Source organism: Eptesicus fuscus, chromosome 12 (assembly GCF_027574615.1).
Source record: "Eptesicus fuscus isolate TK198812 chromosome 12, DD_ASM_mEF_20220401, whole genome shotgun sequence".
Taxonomy (NCBI): domain Eukaryota; kingdom Metazoa; phylum Chordata; class Mammalia; order Chiroptera; family Vespertilionidae; genus Eptesicus; species Eptesicus fuscus.
The window spans coordinates 31904469-31919047 of record NC_072484.1 but is presented as its reverse complement, the minus strand read 5'-3'; the positions used below and the strand labels follow the sequence as shown (position 1 = coordinate 31919047).

The 14579-nt window shown below is 41.3% G+C and overlaps 1 long non-coding RNA gene across 1 annotated transcript in view; it reads right to left on the bottom strand.

Annotated features, from left to right (window-relative positions):
* LOC129150872 (uncharacterized) overlaps positions 1–12300 on the bottom strand; it is a 98538-nt gene extending 86238 nt beyond the window's left edge. Inside the window, exon 1 of the long non-coding RNA XR_008557645.1 lies at positions 12215–12300. This is a non-coding gene — a long non-coding RNA (uncharacterized LOC129150872). The remainder of the gene's footprint in view (positions 1–12214) is intronic.
* Positions 12301–14579: the final 2279 nt, after the last annotated feature.

Genomic DNA, 14579 nt, shown 5'->3' with positions numbered 1-14579 from the left:
TGATGGTTAATTTGCATGTTTCTCTTTTATAAGTGTAGATACAGATATTTTGTCATCTATGTCATTTATTTCCACTCTAAACTTTATTATCTCCTTCCTTCAACTTACTCTGGGCTTTTCTTGTTCTCTAATTATTACAGTTGTAGGGTTAGATTGTTTATTTGAGCTTTTCCTTGTTTCTTGGGGTAGGTCTGTAATGCTATGCTATGAACTTCCCTCAGGATTGCTTTTGCTGTATCCCAGAGATTTTGGGTTGTTGTGTTCATTTTTGTTTGTTTGGAGGAAGTTTTTATTTCTTCCTTGATCTCATTGGTAATCCTATCTAATAATAGAGTAATATGCAAATTAACTGTCACTCCATGACAAAAAATGGCAGCCCCCATAGCCACAAGATGGTAATGCCCAGTCCCCTCAGCCCAACTGCTGGAGTGTCCGGCCTGTCTGCCTCCGGAGGGGGTGGATCGAGCCTCCCCACTCCAACGCTGCTGCAGTGTCTGGGCCTGTCAGCCCCGCCGGGGTTCAGAGGGACCAAGCAGTGAGGCTAGATCCGCCCCCAGACACAGCAGACAGAGCCATGACAGCAGGGCTTGGGGGCTTCCTTAGCAGGGCGGTGGCGGGAGCACCCCCAGGCCCAGCAGACAGAGCCCAGAAAGCAGGGCTTGGGAGCTTCTTTAGTGCGGTGACAGTGGAGAAGCCCAGGCCCAGCAGACAGAGCCCAGAGAGCAGGGCATGGAGGCTTCATTGGCAGGGTGATGGTGGGGAAGCCCAAGGCCCAGCAGAAGAGCCTGGACAGCAGGGCTTGGGAGCTCCCTTAGCGCAGTGGCGGTGGGGAAGACCCAGGACCGGCAGACAGAGCCCAGACAGCAGGGCATGGGGGCTTCCTTAGCACAGAGGCGGCGGGAACACCCCCAAGCCCAGCAGATAGAGCCTGGACAGCAGGGCTTGGGGGATTCCTTAGCACGGCAGTGGCGGGAGCACCCCCAGGCCCAGCAAAGGGCATGGGGGCTTCGTTCGCAGGGCGATGGCAGGAAAGCTCCAGGCCCGGCAGACAGAGCCCAGACAGCAGGGCTTGGGGGTTTCCTTAGCAAGGTGGAGGTGAGAACACCCCCAGGCCCTGCAGACAGAGCCCCGACAACAGGGCATGGGGGCTTCCTTAGTGTGTTGGTGTCGGCGAAGCCCCCACGCCTGGCAGACAGAGCACACTGCAGGGCATTGGGGCTTCCTTCGCATGGCGCATGGTGGCAGCAGGCAGAGAGCGGACATCAGGGCATAGGGACTTCATCTCCATGGCTGCAGCGAAACCCCCAGGCCCCGCAAAGAACAGAGAACCATGGGGAGTGGGCCTAAGCCATCAGTAGGACATCCCCTGAGAGTTCCTGGATTGTAGAGGGTGCAGGTTGGGCTGTGGGACCCCCGTGCACGAATTTCATGCACCGGGCCTCTAGTACTTTAATAATATGCTACTTAGCCTTCATGTGTTTGAAAGTTTTTGAGTATTTTTTAATGTAGTTGATATCTAGTTTCATGCCATTGTGATCCAGGAAGATGCCTGATGTGATTTCAATCTTCTTGTATTTGCTAAAACTTATTTTGTATCAAAACATGTGGTCTATCATTGAAAATATTCCATGTATACTTGAGAAGAATGTATATTCTGACACTTTGGGAGGAATGTTCTATAAATATCCATTAAATCCATGTGATCTAGTGTGCATTTAAGGTCACTGTTTCCCTGTTGATTTTTTGTCTGGAAGATCTATCCAGTGATGTCACTAAAGAGTGTTAGAGAGAAACCAAGATGTTGGCATAGGTAAATGATAAACTGCTGCCTTGCACAACAATTTCAAAACTACAATTAAAGACAAAATGGATATCATCCAGAACCACAGGAAAGCTGGCTGAGTGAAAATTCTACAACTAGAAGGAAAGAGAAAAGCACATTGAGACTCAGAGGAGCTGCAAAAGGCTGAGGTAGGGAGACGTGCGCGCGTGGAGAAGACTTGCAGCTGAGTGTGGTGGCTGGCTTTCTCAAGCGGGAAGGAGATGGAAGCTCCTGACTGCGCTGAACTCCAGTTCCAGACAAGACTCTGGGAACCCAGACACATTCGGGGGGAATCTGGACTGTCTGGCAGTGGGCAAAACTTGAGAGCGGCTTTCTCTTAGAGGTGCTTGTAGCGATTACCAAGGGACACTGAGACCCAGGGTCCTCATAGGGCAGGGCTGATGGGAAGCCAAGGCTGTCTGCTCTGCCTGAGATTCCGCCCCATCCAAGCTGAGCACAAAGGCTTTTGCAATTTTGCAAGTTTGTCTCAAAAGGGTGTCTCCAGCACAGAAGCTCTCCCAGCGTAGACACAGCTGATCCTCACAGCCAATTGGCCTGGAGGTCATTTCCTCCCAGTGATACCAACAACAATCAAGACTTAACTCCAACAAGGCTGTGCATATAGTCCACAAAGGGGTGCACCAAGAGTGTCCACCTCAGGTAACTGGGGAGGCTGAGCCACTGGGCCCTAGAGGACACCTAGCACACAAAGCTACTCTACTAACTCAGGGAAGCAGCGAAAATGTGGAGACAAAGAAACAGATCACAAATGAAAGAAATGGAGGAAAGCAAACGACTGGATATAAAGTTCAAAACCATGGTTATAAGGTTTTTCAAGAATTTCCTAGAAAAGGCCAATAAATTTAGCGAGACCCTCGAGGATATGAAAAGGGACCAACTAGAAATTAAACATACACTGACTGAAATAAAAAATATTATACAGGGATCTAACAGCAGACTAGAGGAACGCAAGAATCAAGTCAAAGATTTGAAATACAAAGAAGCAAAAAACAGTCAACCGGAAAAACAAAAAGATTCCAAAAATATGAAGATAGTGTAAGGAGCCTCTGGGACAACTTCAAGCGTACCAACATCAGAATTATGCAGGTGCCAGAAGAAGAGAGAGAGCAAGACACTGAAAACCTATTTGAAGAAATAATGACAAAAAACTTCCCCCACCTGGTGAAAGAAATAGACTTACAAGTCCAGGAAGCGCACAGAACCCCAAACAAAAGGAATCCAAAGAGGACCACACCAAGACACATCATAATTAAAATGCCAAGAGCAGAAGACAAAGAGAGAATATTAAAAGCAGCAAGAGAAAAACAGTTAATTACCTACAAGGGAGCACCCATATGATTGTCAGCAGATTTTTCAACAGAAACTATGCAGGTCAGACAGGAATGGCAAGAAATTTTCAAAGTGATGAATAGCAAGAAGCTACAACCAAGATTACTCTACCCAGCAAAGCTATCATTCAGAATTGAAGGGCAGATAAAGAGCTTCACAGATAAGAAAAAGCTAAAGGAGTTCATCACCACCAAACTAGTATTATATGAAATGCTGAAAGGTATTCTTTAAGAAGAGGAAGAAGAAGAAAAAGGTAAAGATAAAAATTATGAACAACAAATACATATCTATCAACAAGTGAATCTAAAAATCAAGTGAATAAAAAATCTGATGAACAGAAGAAACTGGTGAATATAATAGAATCAGGGGCATAAAAAGGAAGTGGACTGACAATTCTCAGGGGGAAAGGGGTGTTAGGGTGTGGGATGAGACTGGACAAAAATCATACACCTATGGATGAGGACAATGGGGGGGAGGTAAGGGCAAAGGTGGGGTGGTAACCGGGTGGAGGGGAGGTATGAGGGTAAAAAGAGGAACAATTGTAATAATCTGAACAATAAAGATTTATTAAATTTTTTAAAAAGTGTTTAAGTCTCCTGCTATAATCGTTATGCTATCAATCTCTCCCTTAAATTCCACCTTAGATTTTTTAATACATTGAGTGGACAGATTATTATGATCTGTGAACGCATAATAATCTGGCCATTCAGTATATATATATATATATATATATATATATATATATATATATATACATACATATATATATTAGAGGCCCGGTGCATGAATTCATGCATGGGTGGGGTCTGGCCACCCTGACCAGGGGTAGAGGAGATGGGCGGTTGGCCGGCATGTCTGCTGGTCAAACTCCTGGTCGAGGGGACAATTTGCATATTAGTCTTTTATTATATAAGATATACACTGTTGATTTGTTGATGATAGCCACTCTGACAGGTGTGAGATGGTACCTTATTGTCATTTTGATTTGCATCTCCCAGATGATTAGGGACTTTGAGCATGATTTCATGTCTCTTGGCCTTCATTATGTTCTCTTTCGAAAAGTATCTATTTAGGTAAGTTGCCCATTTTTTGATTGGGTTGTTTATCATCCTTTTGTTAAGTTGTATGAGTTCCCAGGAAATGTTTTCTCATACAGTGGGCTTTCTTATTTTGTTGATGGTTTCTTTTGCTGTGTAGCAGCTCTTTATTTTGATGTAGTCCCACTTGCTTATTTTCTCTTTAGTTTTCATTGCCCTAGGAGCATTATCAGTGAAGAAATTGCTTTGGCATATGTCTGAGATTTTGCTGCCTGTGGATTTATCCAATATCTTTATGGTTTCCCATATTACGTTTAAGTCCTTTATCCATTTTGAGTTTCTTTTTTGTGTATGGTATACGTTGTTGGTCTAGATTCATTTTTTTGCATCTGTCTGTCCAATTTCCCCAATACTGTTTATTGAAGAGACTGTCTTGACTCCATTGTATGTCCTTGCTTCCTTTGTTAAGTATTAATTGAGTATAGTTAACCTCCTGCTTTTTAATTCTTTTTTCTTTTTTAATGCACTAACTGGGAGTTTTTCCTATCTTGTAGTCCAAATCACAGATTTGATCCTCTGCTAAATTAGATCTACTTTTTACTCCTTCCAGTGAATTCTTTTTCTTTTTATTAAGTCTTTACTGTTGAAAGTATTGCATATGTTCCACTTTTTCCCCCTCCACCCTAGGCCTTCAACACCCTATGGTCTGTGTCCATGGGTTATGTATATATACATACACACAAGTTCTTTGGTGGGTCCCTTCCCATCCACCCTCCCTTCCCGCCTTTCCTCTGAGATTCCATAATCTATTCTATGCTTCTATATCCCTGGGTTGATTTCATTCACCAGTTAATTGTGTTCATTAGGTTCCATATATGAGTGAGAGAATGTAATGCTTGTCTTTCTCTGACTTCTTCCAGTGTATTCTTGAAGTCAGATATGGTATTCTTCTTTTCCAACTGGTTCTGGTTCACGGTTTCTATTTCTTTTTCATGCTATTGTAATTTCCATTAAGTTCCTTGAGCATCCTTATAACCATTACTTTGAACACTATCTCATAAATTTCTTGCCTCCATTTCATTCAGCTCTTTTTCTGGGGCTTTCTCCTTTTCCTTCATTTGAGGGTTGTCTCTTTGTCTCCCTATTTTTGCTGTCCCTCTGTATTTGTTTCTATATATTAGAATTGCAATGCCTCCCAGTCTTCGTAGGATGGCCTTCTGTAGTAAAGTGTACTGTGGCACCCAGTGGTGCAGTCCCTTTGATAACCTGAGCTGGCTGGATGCTCTAGGAATGTCCACTGTGTGAGTTATTTGGGATCTCCTGTTGTAACTGGGTCTTGATTGTTGTTGTCCTGTTTGTGGGTGGGATCTCCCCCGCAACCCACACTGTCTGGTTGGGAGGCTCAATCCTGACCATGTCATACATGCTGCTGTGCAGGAGCAGTCTTGAGGTGGTTTCTGCCTTTCCTTGTCAAAAGGTTCTTATTCAGCTAGTCATCAGGTGGTAATTCAGGGTGAATGTTCCCCAATGTAGTTTTATATCCAGTTTGGAAGAGGTGCAAGAAAGATCCACCTACTCCACTACCATCTGCTAGCTCAGAAGTTCACACAGATCCATGGTTCCAGGCCCAGCTAACACCAGTAACTCTTGTTACTTCCCTCTACTCCCTTAAAGACATCTTGTACATATATCTTGGGACACAGACTTATTTCTTTAAAAAAGATTTTCTAAGTTGACAGATTGTCACCAAGGAAATTTTTCACTCACCAAAAAATTGCTTAGGTACTCCTCTATACCCAGAACTAATATTTAAAAAATGTACATATAGTCAGTGTTCAAAAAATACATTTTACTTTAGGGGGAGAGACATACAGGTGAACAGACTGTCACAATGCAGTAAGATAAATACTCTGGTAGAACCACCAACATAGGAGACCGTGGGAAAAAGGTAGGCGTACCCAGCATTGGGGAAATCAACAAAAATTCCTCTTGTGTCTTTCTCTCTAAATTGCCATACACTTCAGCAGGTCTTACACCTTCTCTTATCTTTCTCTTTCCCCCAAGGCATGCCTAGAACAGGGCTCTGGAATAGTGATGCCCCAATTAGAGCTGCTGGCCAATGGACTGAAGTCATGTTTGGCACAGTGTCCTATATCCTTCTGGTTCACTGGCTGAGCCCAACCCCACCTAGGGAGGACAATAAAGACCCATGTTCAGAGTCACACTGAATAGACAGTTCTGGACTCCATAGAACCCACTGCCTGCCTACTGTCTTTCAGGAGTCATGAAGTACCTATTACTCGCTCTTGCAATTTTTTTGCTCCTGGCCCAGTTGGTCTCAGGTAAATAGAATATTGGGGAAGAAGAAACACCAACTTAGGACAGGGTCCTGCACATGGAGTCCCTGTTTTCAAACTGGCTATGGGAGTAGGGGCAGGGCTACCACAGGAGCGGGGCTGAGGTTTGCCTTACTTCTTCAAAACACCACTAAGAGACCTCAAGGCTCTCACAATGTCCATAACTGGAGTTGAGGGAGAATAATGAGAAGCCAAGGACTGACATGATCATGACACCCCAAACTTCCCTGTGCTACCACTTAGGGCCAGTGCAGTCCAGCCCTGCCTCGCTTCACTTTGTATGGCAACAATTCTAAAATATTACTTCTCCCAGTTTTATTGGTCTTACAGAGAACATTTCCCATTTTTTAAATTATTTGATGTAATTAATAGAACCTTAAGTTGGAAAAGGAAAGAAAAATATTCTGAGTGAAGGGGAGGGGGGGGGCGGGGAGTCAAGGCTCTTGGAAGTCCTGTGTCAGATTTCAGCTCTGCTTCTATAAGCATTCCTTCTTTTTCATTAATTCCATGGTTTATATTTACACAATTAAGACAGGAACACTGAAAGCATTTAAGAAATAAAGAAATTGGCCACCATTTCATGTAAATGCTTACATTTTAAAAAGTGTGACCAACTGATGAACAAGTTATAATCTGCATTTTTAAACTTAAGAATATATAGGGTAAAATTTTCAAGTCTTTGAGTATTCCTTGGATATACAATTTATAGTAGATGCTTATTATTTTGTCACATTTTTTGTACCAATATTAATCTGAAGAGGCCCTTATTGTGTGTTATTCAGGTTGTTTTTTTCCAGTGTGTCACTATTATAAATAACATTGTACAACCTTATTAATATATCATTGTAAGATCCTCTGCTTATATAGGTAAATTTTAGAAGTTCCATTGGTTGGCCAAAAGGTGATAAAGAAAACTAGCATATATAACCAAGTGATATTATTTTGTTACTATTTTCAAACTTTCTATTTCACATTTCTTGCAAATCTTTTCTAATATATGGGTTACTTCTAAAAATGCATTAATTTATTTGAGGCACAAAAATTTCATTTTCATGTGGCAAATATACTGGTATTTTGGTTGCAATCTTCCACTAACTTAGAAAGTTCTGCATGCTAACAGTTTATTCACCACACTTACAGATTTCTTTGTTTTCTTTTTAAGTTGAAATAGTTTATTTATAATTTTACTTTCCTAGCTTCAGTGAAAACATATTCATCAATATTTTCAAAATCTATTTCTCTCCTTATATCACTTTTAATTGAGAGAATTGCCACTTTTGTCCATTTCTCATGAATAAATAATAACTTAACTAATTTTAATTAACTTCAGCTTACTGAAACTTCTTTTATAGGTTTAATAATTTTTTTTTACATTGAAAAATCTCATATTTTATATATGGCACACAGTGAGAATCAATCTTTTTTGAGGTACAATTTCTTAATGGAAACTGTATAATATCTCTACAGCTGCCTCTATTGATAGTACTGAATGTTCTCTAGAATTTGCAGAACTGTTCAAGAGGAAATTAATAACAGTATGAGTGTTGCCTCAGAAAATGTATTAGATCTACTGCATCCTTGAAATTCTATGCGTTTAGACTGCATGATTTCTCATTCTGTCTTGAGGACTTTAATGACATACATCACATACTTGCATGGTGTCCCCTATCTAAACCAAAGGACCTGAGAAAACTCCTTAGTTGTTTTGTTGTTTTGTGTTTTTTTTTTTCAAGATAAACATAAGCAATTCAGGATTATTCTGTAAGATTATCTAAGTCTAACCCAAGATCCTGAGGCATTAGAAAGGCAACACTGAGAGAGAATATTTGGAAAGAAAAATCAATAAAATGCCAGTGTCCACAGATCAGAATAGAAAAAGGGGAACCTTGATCTGTGGTTTCCATTCACATAGATCACTCCGTGATGAAAACCATTCGAATGTTATCTTTATGGATATATTTGGGATTATGAGAAAGAAGGGGATTGTGAAGAAAGTTCAGAGGAATTTGAAGCATAAGGACCATTATGGAGAGCCCTTGCAGATACAAAAGAAGAAAAAGAGGAAATAGAGTAAGAAAAATCATGAAACAAAGAAGTCAAGAAATCTTTCTGTTCCTCAAAAGTATGAGTCTTCCCCTGCTCATGGCCTTTGTATATGTTATTCCTTCTCCATAAAACACTTTTCTAGATTGTCACATAGCTAGATCCTTTTCATCTTTTATGTCTAGGGTTGAACATCGTTTTCCTGAGGGATACTTTCCTCAATGACCCCACACAGAATTCTGATTTTAGTAGTGAAGAGGCCCATACATAGATCTAGAATTCTATTTGTGTAAATGTATGTATATAAATATTATGTAAGCAAAATCTCATTTAATTTTCAGAGAGGATTAAGCAGTTGATACGTAATAATAGTAGTGGTAATAGTCAGAACTCAAAAATGATTATTCTCTGCTATATCACATTATTTTTTTCAATTTGTTGCACTTACCACAAACTGTAGTTATTCTGTTTATTCATTTAATTGTTTCTTTTCTTTCTCCCCTTCTCCAATATAACCTTCTCAGAGCTTGTCTTTCTATGCATTGTTTATTCCCATCATCCTGCAGCGTTCTTGACATATTAGGCACTCACTATATATTTGTTGGTTGAATGGAGAGGAATGAGTTAAGCAATGTAGAACAAGGTGAAAAGAGTTGTAGCATCTCTTCAGGGCTTTCTGTATGTTATATACCAGGTGATGAGAGCATTTAGTATATCTCTATAACAACAGCCTAAGCGATCATTATGGCAGAACAACCAGAATGACCTATGTGATTTGCACTGACCTCCAGGGGGCAGAAGCTCAATGCAGAAGCTGCCCCCTGGTGATCAGTGCACTCCTACAGGGAGAGCGCCGTTCAGCCAGAAGCCAGGCTCACAGCTGGCAAGCGCAGCAGCAATGGTGGGAGTCTCTCCCGTGTCTGCTGCAGGCAGGCACTAAGGAGCGAGGGGTCCCGGACTGCGAGAGCCCCAGACTGCAAGAGGGATGTCTGACTGCCGGCTTAGGCCTTGGGGAAAAGGGCCTATGCCAGCTTGCAGACATCCCCCAAGGGGTCCCAGATTATGATTGGGCACAGGCCAGGCTGAGAGACCACCCTCTCATGCACAAGGCCTCTGGTATGTATATAATATGTATACACATACAGCCATATCCTACAGAATGTCTCCCTAATGAATATATAACTAGTAGACTGACTTGCTTTTTTATTTCCAAAATTTTGTAGAATATATTTATACCTCCATAATACATACTTATAGCTATATATATCTATAGATAGATATATATGAAAAATATATGTTTATATTTAGTAAGATAATATATAAGACAAATCTAGAGATACATTTCAAATACAGTTTGTAGGACTTCAGAGACATATAAACACATTTTAAAAATCTCACCAGGCATAAACAAAAGCCATGTGTGTTAAGTAACAGTGGGAAGCATTACAGTAATGATTTCAGAATTTATATTTTAAATTTTCAGTTTTTAAACTTCTATTTAGGTGTGTCTTAGTTACATTTTCTTAAATTGATTGGGGGTTCTATATTCATAACTAATCATATGTTACATATTTTTCCATTTAAAATGGAAAACAGACACCTGCCATGTATTAATATGCAGAATTTTGATTTCAGAAAGGGTCATACTATTACATATATAAAAAATAATCTATGTTTGTATATATTTATAAAATCTCATTTAAAATCTCATATAATCCTCACAACAGGTCTTCATGACTAGGAAAAGTTTAACAAAGCAACTGGTAAGGGACGTGAATAATCAGTGTTCAAGAAATTATTGCTATTTTTACCTTTCATCCTACAATGATGATAGATCTCTGACTTATATGATCTATATAATTCCTTTATACAGGTGATTGGTTTGTGAAAAAGTGTGCACACAAAAGTGGAAATTGCAGGAGCCAGTGCAAAAGTGGAGAATTACTAGTAAAAACTCGTACTAAGATGTGCAAACATGAAAAATTATGCTGTGTTCTGAATGGCATAGAGCTTAATCGTCTTCTCTGTGGTAGTGACTCAATGAGTACAACCGCAGGTCCTAGAACTACAAGTGCCCCAGAAGTTAAAGGAACAACTACGGCGGGGGGGATGACAGGAACAAACACGGGGGCAAACACAGCGCAAACGACGGGGGGAGTGACTGGGACAGCGACGGGGGCAGCGACGGGGGCAACGACGGGGGCAAAGACAAAGGCAAAGACGATGGCAACGACAAAGGCAAAGACGGTGGCAACGACAAAGGCAAAGACGGTGGCAACGACAAAGGCAAAGACGGTGGCAAAGACAAAGGCAAAGACAACAGTGGCAAAAAAGATAACAGTGGCAAAAACAACAAAAGCAGCAACAACTACTGCTAAACCTTGACCATTCCACCCTCTGTCTCCTGAGATAGGATCCTTGGTCCATTAAAGCAAAGGGCTTTATTTTGGTGTCAGTCTTCTCACTACTTCTCACCTTCTCTCCTCTCACATGTTTGGAAGGGAATCACATCTCTGAAGCACCCGCAATTCCAGGGTAGAGATGTAAATAAGATATACGCCAGGGCCATAACCAGTTTGGCTCAGTGGATAGAGCGTCAGCCTGCAGACTGGGGGGTCCCAGGTTCGATTCCAGTCAAGAGCATGTACCTTGGTTGCGGGCACATCCCCAGTAGGAGGTGTGCAGGAGGCAGCTGATCGATGTTTCTCTCTCATCGATGTTTCTAACTCTCTATCCCTCTCCCTTCCTCTCGGTAAAAAATCAATTTTATATATATATTTGAGTGTGTGTGTGTGTCTGTGTGTGTGTGTGTGTGCATATATATATATATATATATATGCACACACACACACACACTAACCCTCACATGGCCCTGGTGTCTATCTTTATATGTATGTGTGTGCATATATATATATATATATGTATGCAGACACACACACACACATACATATAAAGATAGACGCCAGGGCCATGTGAGGGTTAGTCCAAAGGACACATTAAGGACAGATGGATAGGAACAATGTCATCACTGAAGACAGTTCCCAGCCCATGGGTCCACAATCTGCCTGTAGCTCTGATTATTAAACTGTAAAGTGCATCAGGAACACCTGGAGGGATTGCTAAGATACAGGTTTATGGGCCTCACCACCAATTTCTGATTCTGTGGTAGAGCCTGAGAATTAGCATTGCTCACAAGTTCCAAGAGATGCTGATGTTTCTTGTCTACGGAACACACTTGGAAAACGACTGGCCTAGAATATGGAATGACTGAGGCCTCCTTCTAAAGGTTGAAAGCATTTCCTATGTATTTTTTGATGTGGTTAGTGAAATAAAAGCATTCCTACGGAGTGCTTAGTTATTTTCTTATTAGCTTTCCTACAACAACTTCAGAATGTACATATTATGATCTTACTTCAGAGAAGAAGACACTTGATGTATAAGCATTAAACTGGAACAAATTTAATTGACTACTGAGAGAATTCTGTCACTATACCTTGATGTCCCATTTCCTTCTCTCCCTGGAAATCCTCAATCATAGATTTCAATCATAGGATGGAAGATCAAGATCTCCATCGCGTGACCTAAAGACTAGGATAGACACTCACCTTAAGCCATAAGATTTTCCCTTAAGAGCTCTTCCTGTACCACCAATAAGAGAATATGGCACATAATAGTTATTCATGTATACCGCAGGCCCACTTCCTTGATACCTGGATGGGGAGAATAGGAAACACAGTTGCTATCACTTTTTGGACACCTATGGCAGCCATGTTTTTGTCAGTCTCAGTTTTCCTACTTATGCAATGACAGAGTTGGGCCAAATGTCTTCTCCTCACCCTTGTCATGCTGGTATCCTTCTGATTCTAAAAATATGAGCTTAGCTTATGCCTTGTGGGATCAATTCACTTTTGACCTCATTAGAGACCAAAGATACAATGCAGAGAAAACACTAAAAACATTGGGAGAAAACACTGCTGGAAGGGTTATCTCCATTATAAAACACAGGTCCGTGAGGTCCATCACAAAATCCTTTTCCTTCTTCACTAAATTACTAATTAGTAACATCCAGTTACTAATATGTCCACGTGCATCTACCACCTCTAATATGTATCATCACTTCATCTCCACCGCTACTGGAAAGATTCAGCTCTTATGACTTGCCCTGAGATTATTGCAGTAGCCTTCCCATTGATCACTGCATTCCTTCCACACACAAACACATCCATCCTCCTCATTGACAGCCAGTCACTTTTCTCATGCAAAGCTAATCATTAAACTCACCTCTGGAATCATTGCCAAACCACTGGCCTATACTATGGAATGAAGGAAGGACTCCTTCTAAAGGTTGAAAGCATCCTAGCCAGTAGTTCAGTACAGACTTCAATGCTCTTCATGTTCATACCGTACATGGCATTTCCAGTTTCATCTCCTATCACTCTCCCACAGGACATCCTACACCTCATACCACACACTTACTCGTAATTGATTTGAACTCACTGGATTGCTTCTGGAAAATAAGTTTTTGTACATATGATTCTCTCTCTGCTTAAATCTGCCTGTCTTAACTCTTTATTCTCTTCTAAAAACATTGATAATCACATGTTTCTCCCAAAACAGAACTACCACCACGTCTCGTTCTCTACTATCATGACCTATCCAGAATTGTCATCATGTCTCATCATGTTCTATATGTCTGCTTGGATGTCTTCTCCTCTACTAGACTTTGAAACTGTAGTCAATGAAAATAACTTTTTCTATTTTTTTTCTCCTATCATCCTCCAACTACAGTCTATAGCAATACCTAATTAAATAAAATGAAAGCCTGAGGATCTAGAAAATTTGGGGATATTACTGAAATTTCAGCTTCATTTTTTTCTAGACCTAGATCTTCTCCAAAAGGATGGCTTATGACTCCTTCAAGAAACACATCTATGATCTATGTCATTATCTAGTGCAGGGGTCCTCAAACTTTTTAAACAGGGGGCCAGTTCACTGTCCCTCAGAGAGAAGGAGGGGAGTTGGAGAGTGCGGCGCACATTCCACACATGCGCACTGCGGGCCCAGGACGAGTTGGCTGAAAAGCAGGACAGGCAGCGGTGGCAAAAACACCTGGCAGGCCGGATAAATGTCCTTGGCGGGCCGCATGTGGCCCGTGGGCTGTAGTTGAAGGTCCCCTGATCTAGTGGAAGAGATAGGAGCAGTGGATAGACCCAACCAGTAGGATATCACTACTTTTATACTCATGGCTATCATTGTAGGTAGTACTCATGAATGCACACAGGAAGGTGGAAGGACAGAGTTGGTCACTTTAGCAGAGAAGAACAGTAGAAAAGGTCATTAACTTTGAGCCAAATATATACGAGGTTATTCCTGGTCCCACCATGTATTCAGTCTTAGACTTAGGACAATTGCTTTCCCATCTTTAAACCTAAGTTTCTGAACTGGGGGAATAAAGAACATATGTACTCCCACTCAGGCTATTTTGAGGGTTGCTAGAGTAGTATCTTCACATTTACTTACATCACAGGGACTTAGCTAGCAGGTTGCTGATTCTTGGACAAAGGGCAGAAAGGCACCTTTCCCCAGGGCCCTGCCCACTAGATCAGGGCTGCTCTGCAAGGTTATGGGTGATTATAAGCCATGCTTCACCTGGGGGAAAGCTCATTACTATGCAGGGAAGAATGTGACAGAGATTAGGGTAATAGGATCTCTTTGAACAGCCAGTTGGAGTTGTAAAGGCTCCTGGTAGAACTCACTGTGCCTTCTCCTCACTAATCACCTGGATCACCACCTTGAAAACACCTAAGAGCTGTGAGCACTGACATTACTGATGAGGAATGTAATTTCAATGCTGAAGCCTGAAACTCAACCCTCCTGTCTTCTTGCCTCATGTCCATTTCTTCTTTATCCCATGCTTGAAATTAGGTGGAAAATAACCTTTCCCTGCTGTGAAATTGGTGGGAGAATGGG